Source organism: Martes martes (genome assembly GCF_963455335.1).
Source record: "Martes martes genome assembly, chromosome: 4".
Classification (NCBI taxonomy): Eukaryota; Metazoa; Chordata; class Mammalia; order Carnivora; family Mustelidae; genus Martes; species Martes martes.
The window spans coordinates 53,652,124-53,672,823 of NC_137891.1; the positions used below are offsets into that span (position 1 = coordinate 53,652,124).

The 20,700-nt window shown below is 44.1% G+C and overlaps 1 pseudogene across 1 annotated transcript; it reads right to left on the reverse strand.

The window, feature by feature from the left end:
* Positions 1 to 14,764: 14,764 nt before the first annotated feature.
* LOC308342174 (small ribosomal subunit protein eS24-like) lies at positions 14,765 to 15,156 on the reverse strand (annotated as a pseudogene). The gene has a single exon. The product of its transcript is annotated as a small ribosomal subunit protein eS24-like (transcript).
* Between the last annotated feature and the right edge of the window lie 5,544 nt (positions 15,157 to 20,700).

Consider the following 20,700-nt stretch of genomic DNA (forward strand, 5'->3'; position numbering starts at 1 on the left):
CAGAGAGAGAGACAGCGAGAGAGGGAACACAAGCAGGGGGAGTGGGAGAGGGAGAAGCAGCCTTCCCCACTAAGCCGGGGGCCTGATGCTGGGCTCGATCCCAGGACCCTGGGATCATGACCTGAGCCGAAGGCAGATGCTGAACCGACTGAGCCACCCAGACGCCCCAAACCAGGATACTTTAGAGAGAGTGAGAAGGGGTGTTATTAATAGTTCCACTAGGACCACAGGCATAAACCAAACTTGTACTGGGGAAACCAGGGCCTGTAATCAGCCTTAGAACAAATTCACTTTTGTAATATTGAAGGCGTTTCAAAATACACTCAGACGTAAGAATATATAAGACGATATAGTTCTGACATGAAGGAACACACACATCTCTTGTTAAATTGTTTTCTTTACTCATCCTTGTTCTGGACTGAATGCATCGCCTCAAAATTTGTCTGTTGAAGCCCCAAGACCCAACGTGATGATATTTAGAAGTAGGGCCTCTGGGAGCTCGACAGGTCATGCGGGGGAAGCCTCACAGGGGGATTTGTGTCTTACAAGAGGAGATACAGATCTGTCTCTCGACCTCTGTTGCTTGCCTCTCTCTCCAGGCCATATGAGCATCAGTTGGAAGATGGCCTTTTATGAACCAGGAAGTAGACCCTCAACAAGGAACCGAACGGCCTGGCACCTTCAGCTTAGAGTTCCCAGCCTCCAGAACTGGGAGAAAGAAGTATCTGTTGTTTAAGCCACTGAAGTCTGTGATGTTTCGTTAGGGCGATCTGAGCAGACCAAGACAATCATGTTGAATAGAATTTGTATGGGCTGTGACTACTCGGAGGCAGCAGTAACTAAAACATGAATTGAAGAGCACATATTTGGCAATAAATCGATTACTATAATCTAGCAGCATCGCAGTAATGCCAACTCCTGCACGGCAGTTAAAGTGCATGGGAGGTGACAGACCTGAATGTGTGGCTGATGCCTGCCCCATCCTAGCTGAACGCGGTCCTCAGCCTCTCCGAGGCCCCTTTTCCCCCTCCACCCCATAAAATGGGGTTAACAGGACTTATTTCACAGGGAATTTATGAGGACATGTGGGTAATGTGGGTAAAACACACAGCCTGTCCCCTGACGCGTGTGAACGCTCAATGAAGGGGACCTTCTCTCTCTTCTTTCCTCTGCTTCTTGTCCCCTGTTCCGGCTCCTCCGCCATGCAGGGAGGGCACAGCACACACCTGGGTTGGTGACTTTACTCAGAAGCCAGAGCGGAAGAGCCGGGGCTGCTCCAGGCCCAAGACGTTCACCCGACACTCGCCACATACCAGGGGCAGTGCAATGGCGGGTCGTTTTTTGTCCCTAGTCAGAGGGAGTTGAGAGTGTCATAACATGACCCTTTAAAATTACAACCTATTTTCAGTCGAAGACTGGTGGGATCTGAATGTATCAATTAAAAGTAAAATAGGGGAGGGGCACATGGGTGGCTCAGTGGGTCGGGCGCCTGGCTTCTGCTGGGGTCATGATCCCAGGGTCCTGGGATGGAGCCTCACATGGGGCTCCCTGCTGGGGATGGAGTCTGCTTCTCCCTCTTCCTCTGCCCCTCCCCCTGCTTGCTCTCTCTCCACACACTCTCTCTCTCAAATAAAGAAATAAAATATTTTAAAAAAAGTAAAATAGGAGTATTATTCACCTCAGAGAACTGCTATGAGGAGTCAAGTAACTTACCTACAGGGTGTCGGGCAGTTCGGTCTGGGTCACTGCAGGTCTCAGAATGGTGGTTACCTTACAAATTTATGTCTCCTGGGAAACCTCCTGAGAGTGCACAATGAATAGAGAAGAGTCACACTGAAGGTTTTTTCTCTGTCACAGAGGAGGCAAATCTTCAACACCCCACATCAGCCGGTGGGTTGGCCCCTGAACGGCCAACACATTCTTTAATTAGCTCAGAGGACTGGGTTAATACTTAAATTTAAAAGATCCATTCCTGGGGTGCCTGGCTGGTTCAGTCGATGGAAAGCATGACTCTTGGAGTTGGGGTTATGAGTTCAAGCCCCATGTTGGGCATAGAGATTACTTAAAAAGTAAAATCTTAAAAATAATTAAAAGATCCATTCTTGACCACATGTCAACAGAATAGCAAAAATGTTTTCAAAGAAAATTTCTTTTACCAAGCTGTATGTTAGTTATTAAATTTTCAGAGTTGAACAATTTTCCTCAGTAAAAAAATTCTCTTCGTGAAATACCTCACAAATGTTTTGTTTCTGGCAGTGACACATGAGAAAAATGATACCATTTTGTTCTTTACTTATTGCATTAACGGTACATAAGAGAGGAGTGCTTCACAAATCTGTAAGTGCTGCCATCCAGTCACTGGTACAGACACAAATAAAGATAAATCTTCTCAGAGGAAATTACGTAAAGCCAGTGGGCCATTAGCCCGCTGGAACACTTTACTGTGGTCCTAGAGAGAAAGGACTGAAAGATGGACATTTAAGATCTGGCAACATGCAAGAAATAATCACCCAAAGAAAGGCTGTTTGTTACGTCGCTCCTCTGTTTTTCAGTAGATAATATATTACCATTGAATTATATGAAGAGCGAAGCAAACATTTCACCAGATACAAATACCTTAACAGAATTATGAATATAGAATTGCAGTGCAGGATGTATATAAACAAGCGTCCTGCTGGCGTTGGAGCCAGGGCACTAATTGTTTTCAAAGGCATAAACATGGACAAACTGGAGGAGAAAAGCAGCGGGCATGGGGCGGGGGGGGGGGGGCTCCAGCTTCAACCAGATAAACAAATAAGGGCCTCATTACATACACTGTACAGGATCGAGTACTTTCTCTTTTTCACACATGGCTTTCCCTGATCCCTTCCGGTCCTGAGATGTGGTGTTTTTCCAAATCCTGCCCCCCCACCCCCCGACGCCCCCCGCGGTGCTGCCCACCACTGACATTGACAGGAACTCCTGGTGCTTCTGGGAGTCAGTCCCTCTCCCTGGACTATGGTTCAGTTTCCTGATTCCCTGAGTGACACACGGTTTCGGAGCCCCAGGTCAAAGAGACACATTTTCATCCACACACGCATGCACTTCGAGCACTTTCGAATATGCATATGCAGTCTGTACGTTCCTGAAACCAGCCCGGGAGCAGAGATTCGAGCTGTGCTCAAGGGTTGGAGGCCCCTCTGCCAGCTCAGCATCTGACCAGCAGCCCAGCAAGGCAAAGTCCTTTCTTCCCTCCCTTCCTCTGGTCCTCTTTCTCTCACTTCCCCACATCTTCCTTCTGCCTCTCCTTCCAAGAATTTTCTCAGCCTAACTTTGGTTGCAGAGAGCAGCCCGAGAGGTCAGTTGCCTTGTGTGAGCAGTGACAAAGAGCCCTAGGACCCGGTCACCAACAAATGTCTCATGTTCGCTCCTTCTAAATTAAAGGAAAAAAAAAATCGAAAGTGTTCAACAGAGGATTGAAATTGTGATCCCTTCGTTCACACCCACGGAAATGGCAGTGACTGCTGTTCTGTGGGACATCCTTCTGCTCCTTTCCACCCCTAGGCCCCTTCCCCCGATGTCCTTCTTCCTTTTCTCTCTCCTTTCCCTTTCTCGGCTTCTTTCCTTTTCCTGAGGTCCGGCAGTCACTGAAACCTCACATCCCTGTGCGACTTCCTTTCCTCTCTAGGTTTCCTCCACACAAGATATACACAGCATCAGCATTTTTACCAGAAAGAAAGCTGCTTTAAAATCCAGCAAAAGCAAGCAATGAAAGGAGGTAATGTTTAAAGGACTTAGCGTACTCATTATAGGGGGACTTACTTGTATGTCTCTCACAATTCTGATCTTAGGGAAATGTTTTTATCAATTTTTCGTGAGGAAAACCTGGATGATTTGTTTGAGCAGAACTCATAGCCACAGCAGTCATTATTGTTTGAATTCCTTGAAATAGGCTGATCCTCCAAACTTCAAAACTTCAAAGCAAAGTTTCAACCTCAATCAATATTTTCATGAGCTAATAGTAAATAAGATAGAATAACTAGAGTAAGTCAGCAACTGCATTACAAAAGGCTCATGAAAGAATTCCATATTCACTGAATGTGCCAATTATCGTTCCCAGTGCGTACAGCAGCTCCCAGCGGGCTTCAGTCTGATACGTATACTTTTGTGCTTTTATACTGTTGGTCTTGGAAATTCCCTCAGGGACAAAATGCACTGAGTCTTTAATTCTCCGTGATGACTGGTATGATGCCAGCTAGGTACTAAATTTTTCTTTTTTTTTCAAGATTTTATTTATTTATTTGAGAGAGAATGAGAGAGCATGCATAGAGGGAAAGGGAAAGGCGGAATCCCTGCTGAGCAGAGAGCCCGATGTGGGGCTCAATCCCAGGACCCTGAGATCATGACCTGAGCCCAAGGCAGATGCTTAAGGGACTGAGCCACCCAGGCGCCCCGTACTAAATTTTTCTTGAAGGTGATCAGTGAGACGGTAGATAATAAATATGGCTTCTGGGCTCAAGACAGCACACAAAGTAAATTCACGACCGATCCTTGTTTATCAATGTCACCACAATTAATGTCGTAACCACTCCCCAAATGAAACACACCTGCTATTCCCAAATGGCCGCATTGCTTCTGGATACACAGTCAAGGTGGAGATTGCTGTCAAGACTCAGTACCTGGGTCTGGTTATGAAGTGCATGAGCTGAGGAGCCTCCGTCCCTCATTTGTTAAACAGGCACGTGTGGTGGATAGAAAGATAACTCCTCCATGAGGTCTGCTCTCCAATCCCAACAACCTGCGAGGATGTGACCACACACGGCGAACAGGACTTGGCGGTTGTGACTAAGGATCTTGAGAGGGCGAGATTACCCAGGTGGGTGCAATGTAAACATTTACGGTCCTTACGCAGGAAAGTGAGGGCAGTGCCAGCAGAAGCAGAGGTCAGACGGAGGCAGGGGCCTCGAGCCAAGGAAAGTGAGTATTCTCTAGAAGCTGGAAAAGGCACGCGTATGGTTTCTCCCCTAGAGACTCCGGAAGGAACACAGCCCCTGCAGACCCAATGTAGACATCTGATCTTCAGAATGGTGAGAGAATAGAGTTCTGTTGTTTTAAGCCACTGAAATTCTAGTTATTTGTTACAATAACAGTAAACTAATACGGTACATTAATACCTTCCTGATAGGGTTGTGTAAGGATTAAATGAAAACAGCTGTGTGAAGACCTAGCCCAGGGCCTGGTATATAAAAAGAATGGAATAACTGCTGTTACCAGTCCATAAAACCTCACCCATAACCCCACTGAGTTCTTCCAGAGCTCCTTGAAAAATGTAAGGGAAAGAGACAGAGTATTTAAGAGCACAGAGAAAAAGCTAGAATTTATTGAGGTAGGTTGGCTCTTTACACAACGAAATGCCCACAAGCCTGGGAGGTGGGCTCCCTAAACTCAGAGAGGTTAATTAAACTGCCTGCTGTCACACAGCCAGTAAGATGTTAAATCCAGGGGCGCCTGGGTGGCTCAGTGGGTTAAAGCCTCTGCCTTTGGCTCAGGGTCCTGGGATCGAGCCCCGCATCGAGCCCCACATCGAGCCCCGCATTGAGCCCCACATTGGGCTCTCTGCTCAGTGGGGAGCCTGTTTCCTCCTCTCTCTCTCTGCCTGCGTCTCTGCCCACTTGTGATCTCTCTCTGTCAAATAAATAAATAAAATCTTAAAAAAAAAATGTTAAATCCAGATTCAAGTCCCAGTCTGCCTGAATTAAAAGCCCCTGAATTTTCTAGCATTCTTTTAGACTTTATAATACCAAAAAAAAAAAAAGTGATATTTCTATCTTGAAATACTTGTTTGGGCTAAGAAGACATCTTAATATGCCTTCATTATCAAATAATTATTTACTACTCATTGTGTGGAATCCTGTCCCAAGTTCATAATACAGTGATACAGTGATTGCCCCTTTGCCATGTCTGCAGGGCAAACAAGCATAGTAGTGGTCCTAGTAATAATAATTCATTTATTATATTTGCAAAGCACTTTTACAACTTGAAAAGCACTTTAAAAAATACATGTAGATTCTTTCAGGAGTCTCATGATTCCTAAAAGGCAAATTTTACTATTTCCTTTTGGTAAGAACTCAGGCGTGACAGGCTGCTTTGCCCAAGGCACATGTCTAAATGACATACTGGAACTATGTCTCCTGTTTGAGAATTTCATGCCATGTCCATTACACTGGTCTTTGGGAGTGTCCTTCCCATCACGGTCTGAAAAGTGATTTGCAGACTACTTCCAGCAGCCCGCCTCGGCTGTGGTCAGGCGGCAAGCATGCATTTAGATGATGAGTCCGGAAACAGTGTGCTGAGCTCTGGAGTTATTTTGAGGTCAAAAGCCAGATCTTCTTATGCGGCACATTAAGCTTCCACAGAGGGAATTGGAAATTACTTCTATGGAGGTTGGAGTAAAGTTTTGCTGAAGGTCATTGTATTTTTATAGCCTGCTTGAAACTGTATTCTGTGTAATAAGCTATAAATTTTTCACATAATTATGGTAGGCTCTTATAGTTTATTTTTAGTTGCAATGCTGTAAAAAGAAAATAACCAATATTTCTCTTTGAAGTTCCCCTGTGCAAGCATAGTAGTCTCTCTTCTCTCTCCAAGTTTGGGAGCCTGATTCATTTGTTTCCAGGAACTTTTCTTTATACAATATAAACTCATTCCCACAGACTTGAGATAATTACACTTTAGACAATTCCCTTTCTTTGTAATTATTTACCAGTTCCCTATCCTTTTCTCAGGACGTACATAATTAGTCAAATAAATACACTTAGTACTTCCCTCATTTTCACATACGTTTACATACTGTTCTAAAATGAGGAAAAATTGTTCAGAGGACTCCTAATTTTGCATTCACTTATTTATGATTGGAAGTCTTATTGTATGGTGGTCCCGTTGGTGTTTCTTGTATGTTTAAATCTTCATTAAAAAACTATTTTTGAGGGGCATCTGAGGGGCTCAGTCGATTAAGCCTCCGACTCCTGATTTTGGCTCAGGTCATGATCTCAGGGTTGTGAGACTGAGCCCGGTGTCAGGGTCTGTGCTCAGTTTGGAGTCGGCTTGGGTTCTTCTCTGCCCCACATCCCCTGCACTCTCTCTCTCTCTCCCAAATAAATAAAATCTTAAAAAAAAACTTTTGAAATTCAAAATTCATTAAATGTTGTGTTTGGTTTTATTTTGAAAAATAGACGTATTTCCATTTTCCTCCTCCCCTTCTACTTATATGTTGTGCATTCATTACTACAAACTATCTGATTTTGTAGCAATTTTATTTTTAGAAGTTTTGAATAAATTAATGATTAAAATAGTAGAATAAGACAGATGACTTTTTACTATCTATACACACATTTTATTTATTTATTTATTTTTTATTTGTTTATTATATTAGAGACTTACTTATTTATTTGAGGTGGGGGGGTAGAAGGAGAGGTTAGAGAGAGGATTCCAAGCAGACTCCACTCTGAGCATACAGCCCTACGCAGGGCTGGGTCCCATGACCCTCAGATCACGACCTAAGCTGAAACCAAGAGTTGAAGGCTCAACTGACTGGACCACCCAGGTGTGCCTCTATTTTAGTTAGTCACAGTCATAATATATTATTAGCAAAGCATTTTTTAAACAAGCTCCTGTATTTCATTCATTCTAAGACAGACATTTTTTTTAATATTTTACTGTTACTGAAATTGAGACATGTCTTACAATCATGTGGGAAGAAAGCATAGTGTAATTAGCAGGGTTTTTTCTATCTTGGTCAAATGATGACATAATTAAGACTGTTTCTTTAATTTGGTAGCATCTTAGATTTGATTAAATACAATATATGCCAACACTATTCTACATGCTTTATAGATTCTCTAATGCAATCTTCCTAAGCAATCCCATGATATAGGCAAATTATTCTCCACATTTCACAGAAGAAGAAAATAGATTAAGGAAGTCCCCACCCCACCCCCGTTTTTGAGTTATACCATAGTCTGTGCTGTGCTGATAACGACAAGCAGTCTCAAGAGTGGGAGGGAAAGCTTTGATTTGTAGCATTTACTAGTTTCCATGGCATTAATATGGTCAACTTCAGGCTACCAAGACGAAGTCCCTGGACATAGAATTAGGAAGATATGGACAAAATTTACCAACTCTATATCTTGAAGATCACTCACACACCAAATACTACCATATCCAACTCTTCATTGGTCATCTCCCCTTGGATGCCCTCTTGGCTCCTCTAGTCCAGTAGATAAATTGTACCTTTCTCACTACTGACAATCTCCATGAGAATCATTATTGAATGAAGGAGAAGGAGACACAAAATTCTGAACTGTGAAGGGTATGAGACTTTCTCCTGCTTACAAGCTAGCAAATTAGCCCACCACAGTTTTGTGGATGTTGTTACAATATTCCTGGATCAGAGACCCGGGGCTTTATTATTCATAGGGAAACAGTAGCTGTGGCACCAACGTTTACTTTTTTTCAGCAGTGGCAGCAGTCTGAGTCCTGACTCCCACCGGGTGATGTAGAGTCCCGCAGGTACAATGGGTGGCATTACAGGAGAAGGAACCTGAGTTGGGGCACCCAAACCTTATACAGGCAGTAACCTTGCCTGACTTTTGCCTTCAAGGAAACACTATCCATCTTACAAGGCTGTAAGCAAATCTGCCCTTTGCTTCAGAGGAAAAACTCTCTGTCTTCCAAGACTGCTCACTATATAATCATCTTTGACAGGACAGTGTGGAACGAGATGTGTAGAAACATGAGAGACTCAAGGAGAAGTTTCCAATGAGTATGCCACTTGGTCGGCCACTCTGATTAATCTCACTTAGAGGTGAGGGCTGAAGCCATCCGTTTTTATTTTTTTGAAGAATTTATTTATTTATTTATTTAGAGAGTGAGCACAAGCAGGGGGAGGGGCAGAAGGAGAGGGAGAAGGAGGAAGTAGACTCCCCCCTAAGTATGGAGCCTGACCCCAAGCCTGACCCTGAGCCTGACATAGAGCCTAAGCTGGGGCTCCATCTCTTGACCCTGAGATCATGGCCTGAGCCGAAATCAAGAGTCAGATGCCTAACCAACCAAACCACCCAGGCACCACAACGAAGATTTTATTTTTAAGTAATCTCCACACCCATCATGGGGCTCGAACTTGTAACCTCGAGATCAAAAGTCGCACATTCTACTGACTGAGCCAGCCAGACACCCCCTGAATCCATTTAATCTGTCTTCACACAACATTTAATTAAGGCTACGAGCCACAGCATTCCAGCTGTGGCAGAATGGGGCCGACCTGCAGTGTCGACCTCAATCATACCCCTAGGATCCTGGAAACAACTAGCTGAACAAATTCCAAGAGCCATCAGGGTGTATCTTACATAGCTTTATGGCTTTCTTCTTTAGTTTCTGTATTGATTTTTCCTCTTGGCCTGAAGTATTAATACAGGTGCAGTATTAGACATCATGCAGGCTCTGCCTTGATCTGCAAAGAAGACATCTAGGGCAAGTCATCCACGACAACCCTGGCCAAGGAATTGAAGATAAACTGAATGCTCTCCAGAGCCACTGTGTGTCAGAGATCACTTCAGCTGGAGTCAAGGACAAATTTTCAATCACTTTTTCTAACTGGATGACTTGCATCACAGGGACCGCATCAGTAATAAGCCCGTTAACCCTCTGGAAATTTTCCTGAAGTTACAAAGCCTCAATTTAGAGAGATCTCTGGTGTTGTCTGAGGGTTACATGATCTACTTGTGGTGTTTCCTTAAATACTTAAAGGTCTCTTATGATTAATGGGCAAGTCAACACATCTTTTGGAGAGAGGCAAGTTAACTCCTAGCTTCCATATAGGAATCACAGTCCCAGGGGTGCACGGTGTGTTCCTGGAAGGAAAGTGCTGTTTATAATTTTTTTCTACTCTGATTTTTAATAAAGATTTTATTCATTCATTTGAGAGAGCATGCGTGCATGAGAGAGAGCATGGGAGGTGTAGGGGCAGAGGGAGAGGGAGAAGCAAATTCCCTGCACAGTGGGGAGCTCCATGCAGGACTTGTTCCCAGGACCCTGAGATCATGACCTGAGCTGAAGGCAGACGCTTAACCGACTGAGCCACCCAGGCATCCTGAAAGTGTTGTGAGTAATTGTCGAGACCCGTAAGTGAGACCAACACCAGTCAGGGAACATAGGCTGACAGGCCAGCCAGTGCAGCGCCCCCAGCTGACTGATGGGCTTCAGGGTTCCCAGTTCAGTTCCGTCTAGGTGTTATTTTTGGAGGGACTGACTAAGAGCGGTCTGTCCAGCCTACTCAGTTTTCATCCGACCAGTCGAGTGGTACTCTTCTGCCCCACTGATGACGGAGTGATGCCTATAGAAGTGGGAGTGAAGAAGACAGCCAGAGGTGTTGACAGGGCTTTCTTGCCTGGGAGGTATAGAAACTGAAGCCCTCTGCTGCCGTTTCCAATAGACTTCTTGACTGGATTAAAGGGAATGGCGCCCTAACACTGGTTAGAGCCCGAACAGTGAGGGGGAGGATGTTAGACTCAACCATTAAACCTAAGACACCTGCAGAAGTTTGGGAGTGGGCTTGTGAGGAAGCCTCCAGGTGCAGTTCTAAAACATTAAAACCATTAATGTCCTTCCTCTTCTATCCCCCTTGGATCCTCCAGTGTTTCCTCCACTGCCAAAAAAGCAATGTGCTCCATTCTTTATTTTTATTTATTTATTTATTTATTAAAGATTTTATTTATTTATTTGACAGAGATCACAAGTAGGCAGAGAGGCAGGCAGAGAGAGAGGAAGGGAAGCAGGCTCCCCGCTGAGCAGAGAGCCTGAGGTGGGGCTTGATCCCAGGACCCCTTGAGATCATGACCTGAGACGAAGGCAGAGGCTCAACCCACTGAGCCACCCGGGTGCCCCTATGTGCTCCATTCTACTAGCTACAAATTTGCTTTATGAATCATCCCCTACCTGTATTTAGACCTTTCATGCAGAACGGGCAGATGCAAGAAGGGCAGGAGTATTTTGTTTTAGGTTCACAGCAAAATTGAGAAGAAGGTACAGAGATTTCCCGTGGATCTGTTACCCCCCACATGCACAGACTTCCTATCATAAGTAAATTTTGCAAAATGTACAGAGACCCATTGTGTCTCTACTCTGGGCCACATGTCTTATGTAGGGGACGTGATGAGCAGTGTACTCAAACAAGCGGTCATTAACCTTATGATCTAAGTCATGTTAATCCAAAGAGATAGCTACCACTTTTTTGTGTGTGTAAAGTCAAGATACTACTAAGGCCGGGCTGGCTGCATTCTGAATACACCATTTGCATTTCATCTGTGAGGCTTGTTGGGTCCTTCCTACATTGTTAGTCATTGATCCACGTTGACCCTTCTCAAAATGAGAGATATCAGGGGAAGAGGCCCGAGGCCTCGATAGGTCAGGCATTCAGTTTCTAAAGGAGCCAAATAATTGTTTCTGTTGCTTCTAGTCAGAGGGGCAACAATTCTAAGAGCAAAGGTGTGTCTTTACGGAGAGGCTGCCTCCCTTTGTCAAAGGCTGCCATTGGTGAAATCGTCGGAGAGATGTACCGCAGAAGGTTGTTACTAGGGTTGTGGGGTTCCAAGGGAACGAGTATGTCTAGCTTTCCTCTGCCAAGATAATCCCCTCTGAACTTTATGATCATTCGCAGTACAAGCACGTGAAATATCTATACAGATTACACAGCATCACTGGAAAACGTGACAATACATTGAGTAGCCCAAAGGGTCCTAACCAGAAGAACACATTAGCTTCTTTTCCCTACTTTGAACCATGACCAAAGCTCATTAGCTTAATCAGGACTCAATTATGCCCAAATTCTACTTCATTCCTATTATTGGCAGTTATGTGAACCAGTAATTATCTTTTTTAGTTAAGATACCTTGAGTTGGGTTTCTTTCTTTTTTTCTTTTTTAAGATGTTTTTATTTATTCTAGAGAGAAAGAGAAAGGAAAAAGGGGAGAGGAAGAGGGAAAGAAACCCAAGCAGACCCCCTCTCTGAGCAGGGAGCCTGACACAGGGCTCCCTCTCACAACCCTGAGATCACAACCTGAGCCAAAATCAAAAGCTGGAAGCCCAACCGACTGCGTCACCCAGGCACCCCTCGAGTTGGGCTTCTGTCACTTGCAATTAGAAGAGAAGTGATGAATACAGCAGAAACCTACAAGATATGCTAAGAGGGATGGTTTAAATGTTGAAAGCCATGTGCAGTCACACAAGTGAAAGATTTTCATCCCATGATTGATACGGTCAGTATATTTGGCTTTCTCTGATTGGTACTGCTTTGGAAACAAGGACAAAAAAGAAAATAGGAAAGCTGGCAGTCATTAACCAAATCCCGACTGTTCTTTTTTTTTTTTTTTTTTAAGATTTTATTTATTTATTTGACAGACAGAGATCACAAGTAGGCAGAGAGGCAGGCAGAGAGAGAGGAGGAAGCAAGCTTCCCGCTGAGCAGAGAGCCCAATGCGGGGCTCGATCCCAGGACCCTGGGATCATGACCTGAGCCGAAGGCAGAGGCTTTAACCCACTGAGCCACCCAGGCGCCCCCAAATCCCGACTGTTCTTGTGTTATTTGCTGTAGAGGTTGTGATTTGGCTTCCTGAACTGGTTGTGGTTGAGAGTTCTATTGTCATATATAATCTGACCATTATCCATTTCTTTTTTTTTTTTTTTTAAGATTTTATTTATTTACTTGACAGACAGAGATCACAAGTAGGCAGAGAGGCAGGCAGAGAGAGAGAGAGAGGAGGAAGCAGGCTCCCCGCTGAGCAGAGAGCCCGATGTGGGGCTTGATCCCAGGACCTTAGGATCATGACCTGAGCCGAAGGCAGAGGCTTTAACCCACTAAGCCACCCAGGTACCCCAAAAGATTTTATTTCTAAGTAATCTCCACAGCCAACATGGGGCTCAAACTTACAAACCCTCTGCTTTAACCCACTGAGCCACCCAGGTGCCCCCCATTATCCATTTCTATACCCAGTCTCTCAGGCCCCTCTTTTGGTCATTCTCTCACATTTGAGAAGTTAACCAACACAGGGAATGCTTGAGATCCAGATTTTCACCCCATCTCCAGGAGTGAGTTGTCCAGTCATGTCCATAGCCAAGTGTATTGAGAGAACATCTGGCAAGAGAGTGACTGAGAAGATGATTTAAAACATGAGAAAATATGGTGGATTAATATCATGACCACTCTGACAAAAACAGGAACACTTATCGCTACTTGTAAGATGCTTCAAAACCAGCAACCCCCATTGGTCAACCCAGGAGAAGAGAACAAATCCCATAGGCCTTGAGGATCAATCTTAGAAAGCCAAGTAGCTTTATTCCTTCGCAGGATGCATGGTCTATTTATCTAGCCTGTTTTATTGACCCAAGTGCAGAAAGAAGTATTAATGATAATACAAATGGCCCCACGCCTACGCAACAGGGAATCTAGTTATGCTATAGTCTCTCTCCACTTGTGCCAAAGAGTTGTGACTGATCTGTATTGCATCAAGGGGAGAGGTGGTATTATTAATAACTTTTGCCAGAGTTGGTGATATGCTTCTTACAGTCTTTTTTATTTGTACAATTCCCACCATTGGAAACATGGCACTCATTGTACATAGAAGCAACAAGTCTTCAGTAAATGAAGGCAAAGTCTTCGTTGTCCTCTCATCTTTTTAGAAGTAAAAAATCATCCTTATTCCTTTTACTTTAAAAATGACCCAATTTTTTTTTTCATCTCTGGAAATTGCAGGGTCTTTGTCTTCCGTGTTTTGTATTTCATAAATACATGCCATGTTCTGGGCTCTCAGTGAGCCCTTCAAATCAGAAAATCATGGCCTTCCGCTTGGAGAAATTCCTATTTTCCTGGTGATTCCCTTTTACTTCCTCCATCTCTCTTTTGAGCTCCTTTTTTTTTTTTTAAATGCTGGATTGATGGAATCCGACTTCCAATCTTCTTATATTTTCTCTGCTATTTTCCAGTTGTTTGTTTTTTGTTCTACTTTCTAGGAAATTCATTTGACTTTCTATTCCATGGAGTGAATTAACACAAATGTATCAACATACATTGATGAAGATCAGAAGGCTAACATGAGTCTTACCGAGCCTAAGTCAGTATATCTGGAGGGCTATGTTCCTTTCTGGAGGCTCTTGGGAATAATCTTTCTTTGCTTATTCAGGTTGTTGGCAGAACTCAGTTTCAGGAGATCGTAGAACTGAGGTCTGCATTTTCTGGATGCTTGTCAGTTAAGGGCTTTTCCTGCTTCTAGATGCTGCCCGTATTTCTTGGTTCATGGCCTCTTTCCTTCATCTTCAAAGCCAGCAACAATGAATGGAGTCTTTCCCACGCTTCTAATCTCTCCTGCCTCTCCTTCTATCGTGGAATCTTTTGGTTTCCTGCCGGAAAATTTCCCAGCTTCTAGGGGCTCATGGAACTAGATTGGCCCCACCAAATAATCCAGGAAAATCTCCCCATCTCAAAGTCCCTAACCTTAATCCCTAGATCTTGTCTAGGTTTAGGATGTAGACATCTTTGAGAACCCCAGGCCTAGCACAGGATTTTTAATATCCATTATAATATATTTAATTTCCAAGAACTCTTTGTTCTTTTTTTAAAGGATTATTTATTTATTTATTATTTATTTATTTAATGTTCTTAGTTTATTAATCCTCTCATGAAAAGTCTGCACAAGCACCACAGATAAAGCCACTCCTTCTGTTGTTCAATCTCAGCTCACTTTTTGCCAGTGCCAAAATTGGCTTTTGCAGTCCCCCTGACTTTCTTCCTTCTGTTTCTGCGTTCCTTTTGCTGTTTTCTTGACATCTTTTTCTCTCATACAGGCCACGTCTTGCAAGTCTACTTTTGGGTTCATTTTTCTTTGCATAATCCAAGGACTCATCTATCATGCCAAAGCCAGTTGTCCTTCCACCATCAAAACAGACTCTGAATCCAAATATGAATATGACAACTGTCATGGCCCTGTACATTTTGGATAGTTTTTCCCAAATTTCTTTCTCAGGTATTGTTGCCTTCTCAGGGTAAAGGACATCAGTGACCATCTGCTTCTGCTGAAGTAGTCAGCTGGTCATGAACTTCCTGGTCTGGATAGTTACTGTGTCATTCATGATGGTGGCTGAGCTTCAAGCAGGCAGGGAAGGAAAGGGCAGGATTTTTTTTTTTTTTAAAGATTTTATTTATCCGGGACGCCTGGGTGGCTCAGTTGGTTAAGCAGCTGCCTTCGGCTCAGGTCGTGGTCTCGGGGTCCTGGGATCGAGCCCCATGTCGGGCTCTCTGCTCAGCAGGGAGCCTGCTTCTCCCTCTGCCTCTGCCTGACTGTGCTCGTTCGCTCTCTCTCTCTGACAAATAAATAAATAAAATCTTAAAAAAAAAATAAAGATTTTATTTATCCATTTGACACAGAGCGATCACAAGTAGGCAGAGACAGACAGAGAGAGAGGGGAAAGCAGGCTCCCTGCTGAGCAGAGAGCCCGACATGGGGCTCGATCCCAGGACCCCGAGACCACGACCTGAGCCGAAGGCAGAGGCTCAACCCACTGAGCCACCCAGGTATCGCAGGAAAGGGCAGGATTTTATTTACTTATGAGAGAGAGAGAGAGAGATAGCTAGAGAGAGCATGGATGAGAGGGGAGAGGGAGAAGCAGGCACCCCACTGAGCAGGGAGTCCGACCTGGGGCTCGAACCCGGACCCTGGGATCATGACCCTAGCTGAAAGCAGATGTTTAACCAACTGAGATACCCAGGTGCCCCAACTTAATTCCTTTTTAGGTAGACTTTCAACCAATCTTCCCAGTTTGAACCCCACTTTCTGTAACCACAGATATTTGGTGCCAAGTCCTGAGGTTTTTGGAAGTTCTATAGTAGAATTAGGTTCTTCTTGGCTTTCCCCACTGCTAGCTTAGCAAACAGCTTTCTCGGATCTGCGAGATTCATTATTATCATGATGTAGCCTCTTGAATCCTCTTTGTCCTTGTGGACTTATCCCTTTATTGTAATTTTAGTAGCATGGGGAGGAAGTAAGAATGAATGAATGTTCATTCAGGCCACTGAATTATGACTTTAAAAGGGCGAACTTTATGGTAGGTGAATTATATCTCAATAAGATAAAATTTTAAAGTGAACGAATGTGGGCAATGTGCCATCTTTCTCCCGATGCGCGCCTCCTAATTTTAGAGGTGTGACTAGTGAGCCTGAGGAGCCTAGAATGGTGATGGTTTTAAGTGATTACTTTTAAGTGAGAGTTCAGCTAAATCCACTCAGGTGTTCTGAGTCATATCTGGCCTTGCAGAGTTGTATTTTTGGTGACAGTGACACAGACTTCGGTTCCTCAGCCCTGACCTTGGGCACTTGCCATTCTAGCCTACACCATTTCTAGAAGAAGGGCACTGGTGCTCTAGAAAACTAACCACGCTTGCGGGGATGAAATGAACCACAAGTCATTGAGTCAGACGCCAGCTGAAAACTGTACAAATGTTGTTAGTCACTTCGTTATTGAATCCAGATGTAATGACACAGTTTATACCCTACAATAGTCCAAAGGATAGATGAAAATATTTGAGAACAGTGATGGTGGAGAGTCTAGGGCAAAAAGGACTGTGGCTCCCCCTGTGCTTCCCTCCCCACCCAGCTCCCATGATGTAATTTGATAAACACACAAAATTCAAAATGGCTTAAAAAAACAATACAAGGAAGATTAAGTGGTCTATGGCTTTTCTTAACATAGCCTAAATCAATAAAGTGAGATCACTTTCTATTAACATTCAGGGATTTACATGTCTATCTTCCATTAGTACGAAGTGCTCTTTCCTGCCAATACCCATTTTTACACTTTTTTTTTTTTTAAGATTTATTTATTTATTTGACAGGCGGAGATCACAAGTAGGCAGACAGGCAGGCAGAGAGAGAGTGAGAGAGAGGAGGAAGCAGGCTCCTCGCTGAGCAGAGAGCCCCATGGGGGGCTCGATCCCAGGACCCTGGGATCATGACCTGAGCCAAAGGCAGAGGCTCAACCCACTGAGCCACCCAGGCGCCCCATACACGTTTTAAAAGATCTTTATTTCATACTCATAGTCAGTCTTTTACATGGCTGAGAAAACAAGATGTCATGATATTTTTGTAAGCAATTAAGTCTTAATTACCAGACATCAAATCAGTATCTCTCCAAAACCTGTTTTTGATTACTTGGGCTTCCAAAATCTCCCCAAGTATATGTATCTAGTTTACTTGCATGGTTCAAACATTAAGAGTCTGTCTTTCTGTTGGAAAATGATCACTTTTTCAAAGTTGTGGGGCCAAATTACCTTTAGTTATTTGACTAATCAGGGAGCCAGAACTGCCTTTAGGAACACTTTGGATTGAGAGAGTTGGCAAATAAAACAGGCCCCTGAAGAATTTCAGGTAAATAATGAATAATTTCTTTTCGTATAAGTGCGTTTCAAGTATTATAGGGGATATACTTACACTAAAAATTTTTTGTTGTTTATCTGAAATTCACATTGAACTGGGCATCCCATCTCTTACCTGGCAACCCTAGACCCAAGCTACTGGAGACTCCCTTGCTGGGGACCCAGGCTGTAGAGACTGCCCAGGGTGAGTAGTCCTTGGTGCCACGTGGTCACACCCACCCATTCCTGTACTCTGTTTACAGACCAGGCACTGTGTACCAGCAGCTCCAAAGTCTCCCACCTAAACCTATGTTTTCAGGGCCTTTGCCCTTTTCCCCAAGAGAGTCCTTTTGAGTGCAACCAGAGGTATGACCATGGGTAGCTGATGGGAAAGGGCGCATAAAGCAGAGATATGTGGCTAAGCTGCTCACACAGAGAAGCATGCCATGCCCACATGAATCCAGCACAGAACCCTAGGTGAAAAGACAGAGCCCAAAGAGAAAGCCAGCACCCTTCATTTGTATCCTTGCTCCAGGCCCCACAAATGTGAAGAGTGGGTCTGCAGAGAGCATCTGACCATGCATACATTTGGTGTGCTTTCTGCTGGCTAGCTGATCGGGAAAGGGTACAATGAGGGCAGACAGTAGAAGTTTCCACTTAAAATGCAGAGCTTCTATTTCTATCCTTTCCAATATTCTCATTTGCTTCAATTCATCTGCTTTTGGGGACGTTTCCTTGCATACATTTCACCAAAGGATAGGAGTTTGGGGGGGAAAAAAAGTAAAAAAAAAAAAAAAAATTCCATGTCATCATTAACAACAACACTCTAGAGTAAATCTAGTGTGTCTCCCTTGTACTGAGTGAGCCTTTTAAGGGATGATCCAGCTAAATGCACCCAGGTGCTCTGTTTAAGTGCTAGCTATTCTCCAGAGATTCCCCAGAGTGCTAAAACCTAAGCTCTGTTTATATCAGACCTAACACAGTGTGAGTTGTAAGTACAGATTCTGTGGGTGGGGGTGGGGGGGGGAATTAAGTAGAAGGAAGACACAGGAGAAAAGCAGGCTTCTGTGGAAATATCATGTACCGGGTTGTTTATGGTATGAACACTGCTTATTTAACCTCATAGAGAAAATTAAGTTAGTATTTGCCTAAGGTTTAGGATTGTAAGAACCCACCTATGTTGGTACAGGCCAGACAGGGATTTTTAAATGGTACGTTATATCAGTTAGGATTGCTTTTGGTTCCACATAGGAAACCAGCTATAATGGCTTAAAAAAGTCATGCATTTATTTTATTCCTGTAAGAAGATGCTCCACAATGCCACTGAAGACCCGGATTCTTTCTGCCTTTCTACTCTGCCATCCTTGCTTGTGGCTCTCTTCACACGCTTGCAAGATGGCTGCTGCCCTGCTAGGCAGGAAGGGGGAGGGTGAAGAGCAAGAAAAGACAAATCTGTCTTCTTTTAAAATGATTTCTTGACGGTTCCAGCTAGCTAACTTGGTTCATATCTCATTGGTCACTAATGTGTCAGAGGGTCATGACCAGCGGCAAGGGAGCCTGAAGTGACCAGTGAGTGTTTCAGCGGGACACATTGCCATCCCAAACAATATTTGGGTTCTTTTACCAAGGAAAATGGGAAAACTGGATATTGGCTAGGTATCAGGCATCTCTGCCACAGATGTGAACAAGCATATAAATTCTTAAAAAAAAAAAACACAAAAAACAACCACATACACAAAACAAGGCATTTTTTTCTTCCAACATACAATTAAAGTCATCTAGCAAATTAAATAGATTCAAATAGAATAAATACTATTTTCAACCAACACAATTTTCAAGTACTATTTATGTGTCCACAAGTTAGTCCATACATTGAGAGATTATCTCTCCAGATTTTTATCTCTGTACAATAGATCTAAACAGCAGTTAGTAAAAAATTCTTTACCACATTATAGAATTTTCTGCCAATGTCAAAATTTACTTTACCATTAGCTATTCAAAATCATTTTTTAAAAAGCCTATCATTGTGCCTCTTTGTTACAAACCCTAGATTGTCACTAGATCCAGTATGCCTTGTTTTAAAATTTAAACCTGAAAGCTATACTTAAAAGGTTTCTTCAATGCATGGTATAATTAAAGGGATGAAAAGATGACCAAAATGATCCTCGACCTCCTCTAGCTTATAAACTAATAGGTTCTAACTTAGGGCTGTGAAAAAGTTAGGGCTATAGCCGGGTGGCTGGAGAGATTGCCGGGTGAGTGCCACAAGAGAGAAGGCCGAGCCCCGTGGGAGTAGGAGAAATGAAAGAGGAGAGATCTCCTCTGGTTGGGGTCCACAGAATAAACTTCACGGAGTAGCTCGAGATGCAGGCAGGAAGGAGCTACACTTCACTTACAGTGCAATGGCATGGAGGAAACGTGGAGTCGCTTCAGGTGACTACGGATAATTTTAAAGCATATTAATAAAAGCCTAGTGCGTGTGGAGTACTTTATACTATGCTGAGAGAAGGTCAAGCCAGAGCCTCCAGGTACATAACACAAATGGAGAGTTGTCTCACTCGCAGACCTAGATGGCCTATGAAATTGACGTACCGCCTCGGAACGACATATTCCAAGTGGCATCATGGAAAACGAGTAAATGCAAAAACCACTTTGAAAACAGCGCGGATGACAATGATTATTGCTGGATCTTCGCACTGTTGATCAGTGACTAGGAAGCCTTAAAACGCATTTCTAATTGGTCTCCGAAAAACCCGCACTGTCTGAAAAGAGATTCTTTGTAATTTTCCCCCTTTTGCTTGTTTCGCTGGTTATTGAGGATACCAGCGGATGTTCTGGCAGCAGAAGTCTGCGAAGACTCTAACGGAGCAAAGAGCCACTGGCATTTCTAAGTAACCTTCCGGTGTTTTCTACTGGGTAAGTATGCAGGAGCAGGGGCCCGCGGAGGCAGAGAAAGGGCAGCTTCGCGGCCTCCGAGGAAACTTTTGATATTATAAATAACTTGAGGGCGGGACGCCAACGCCGGGCGGGTTGGCGAGCGCTCCGCACGCCGCCTCCACGGTGGCTGCCACCCCCTCGCCACCCTGCTCCTCCCTCGCGGCGGCGGAGTTCCTCCCGGGGCGAGCCGTTCGGCCCAGCCCTCCCAGCCGGGCACCGCCCGCCGCGCCGACGTGGCCGAGCGCACAGGTCGGCCGGGTCAGGTGGTTGGGTGACGCCCCGGGAAGGCGCTCCCCGCCGAGGGCGGGCGGCGCCGCCGCGCCCGACGCC